The sequence below is a fragment of the Uranotaenia lowii genome, chromosome 3, assembly GCF_029784155.1.
Source record: "Uranotaenia lowii strain MFRU-FL chromosome 3, ASM2978415v1, whole genome shotgun sequence".
Lineage (NCBI taxonomy): Eukaryota > Metazoa > Arthropoda > Insecta > Diptera > Culicidae > Uranotaenia > Uranotaenia lowii.
The window spans coordinates 97,170,105-97,172,565 of record NC_073693.1 but is presented as its reverse complement, the minus strand read 5'-3'; the positions used below and the strand labels follow the sequence as shown (position 1 = coordinate 97,172,565).

Here is a 2,461-nt window from a genome sequence, read left to right as displayed (position 1 = left end):
TTTTACAATAGTTTTAACGCGTTTTAATAAACTTTTTTCCAGCGAAAACGATGGAGCGACCGTTGCAAAAAATTTTTGTTTTGATATTCACTTTTTGAATCGTTTTTTTGACGTTTACGCGTGCACATTTTGCGCAATGCTGTCAGATTGAGGCGTGCTGTGAGTAATACAGGGATGTTAAAATCACGAATGTGTTTAACAAAACTCGACGTTAAAATAAATTAATAATTATTTGTTTATTTAGTTGCAGCGATCCTGTTTCCAATGTTTCTGAAGACAAGGAAACAAATTTCTACGACAGTGATGAAACTCGATCCGTAAAACAAGGCCGCAAGACCACCAGTTGAAGCTGTAATTTAAGAAAATGATTTCAAAAAGGGTAAATGAAGCTCGTCGCTCTCATCACGTGGTTAACTTTCTACCCATAGCATCGATGAACCCATAAATGACTTTTCTGGTGTAACGAACTTTCTGCACGTCCATGCTCCATTTGATAACGGGATCATAGTAGTAATCGATTAGGTCAAAAGATTGCAGCAAAAATTGAACCGAATTGCAGTCCTTCAAACAATGTTTGGCTGATATTTCCGGAAGGTCATGTTTGAATAAAGCTAGAAATGAGGAAAGTTAAATTTTTTTACCATTTCATACTGGAGTGTAAACTCACATAAACTAAAGGAAATGCATTTCGACTGTTGGATTGTACAAGTAGGATAATATGCTAAAAAATGATGGGAATTAAATTTGAACAAAAATTTATAGTTGGGAACTACCTCCGAATTTGTAATAAAACGGCAAACAACCGCAGCTTTTTAGGAATAAACTAATCTTATAATCATGAATACATAAGCTATGGGAATAAAAATTGGGATAGAACTTCAAGTTTGACTCGTAAGAAAAGCGACATTTTCGTTGTCGAATCAACAGATTTCGAATACTCGGGTCAGCCATTAAAATAATCGGTTTAAAATTCATCGTTAGAAATGTGGCCACCGTGTTCTGTATGTTGAAGCTCCTCAACACAGACGGTAATTCCGATGGGCCCTGGTAGAAAATCTGAAAACCAGATAGTTCCGTAAAAGAAGTTTGAATGATTTTATTTAAAAAAAAAAAGGTTCCTACTTACGTTTGTATTTGATGACAAATTTGTCAAGGATGCCGTCGTATCTCGTTCGATGATACTTATCTCGACTAGATTGTTTGACAAATTGAGCTTTTCCAATGGATCTATCAACAAGAATCGATCAAGCAACGAATTGAACGAGTAACAAATACCATACTCGGTCAAAACTCGACGCATTTTAACCGAAGAATCGATTCCATTTTCAAGAACAACTGTCGGTTCTTCTTGATTGGTGATTCGATTCAGAAAGTCTGCTAAATTGAAGTTGTCAAAATCTTGGAACTCTTCCAACTTCCAGAATGAATCGATGTCGACTTCAACTAAAACCTTTAGAAAATCAACGAATCTCGACTGATTGGCGACCGTCATTTCTTCAGCCAACTCGCTCAAGGCAGTTTCGTTAATGCGATCGTGAAAACAAATCGTTAAACCGGGAAAGGTTGTATTCCATTCGTGGTAGTTTCGATCGAGCGCCGTTACAGTTGGATTGGAAAGGAAACGGTTCCAGAATTGAACAACCAGATAGCAGCTACCAAAAATGGCGGTTATGATGATGATGGCCCACGTGGTTCTGAAAACACAGGGTGGTAATGGACACTTGGAATTTTCTCAAATTTCAAAAATCATATGTTTATATTTACTTTTCCAAAGGACCAGATTTTTTGTCCGAAAGATGAAATCCTCCATGGAAGCTACCTTTTGAAATGATCAGTTGAAAAAGATTTGGAATGTGACTTTTTTGGGCCATGATACTGAATGAGGAACGAAACGCTACTGGGCATGTTTTTGTAGAGGAAGTGTTCTTTAATACTACAAAAGAAAATCTTATCCAAAAATCGGTATTATTTCGAATAATTGCGTTAATTTATGTTAAGTATCCGTCTTTTATCATGCAGAGAATGTGAAATAATTAGTGAATCAATAATTAATTAGACTGAGCGGATGATAAATTACTTTTATGACGTCATAAACTGACAGTATTTCATACTTCCGCACGCGAATCTTGACGCTACCTGATAAGCTGTTTTACGCAACACAAACAAATCGAAAACTGTCAAACACATCTGATCGCACTCACACACTGATAGAACCCATTTCACACATTCAAATGTTGGGGGGAGTTGTTTTGGTTTTCCTGTTGCGATACAATTCAGTCGCGATACATTTCAATGGTTTTTTGGTTCAATTTTTCAAAAAATCTTGATCAGGTTTTTAATATTGAAAATATTTTTCGTAATTTTGAAGCAGATATTGAAAGTAAACAAGAATATGGTTTTAATTTGAATTAAAATATTTTTTATGAATTTCCGCCCTTTAGAATCTTTAACGCAACTTTCA

General features: G+C 35.6%; 1 protein-coding gene across 5 annotated transcripts in view; it reads right to left on the bottom strand.

Annotated features, from left to right (window-relative positions):
* Positions 1-65, bottom strand: part of LOC129754121 (probable serine/threonine-protein kinase cdc7) — a 68,800-nt gene extending 68,735 nt beyond the window's left edge. For all 5 annotated transcript variants that reach the window (XM_055749984.1, XM_055749988.1, XM_055749986.1 and 2 more), the window contains exon 1: positions 1-65. This exon is cut by the window's left edge and continues 513 nt beyond it. The gene's annotated coding sequence lies outside the window, so the exon portion shown is untranslated.
* Positions 66-2,461: the final 2,396 nt, after the last annotated feature.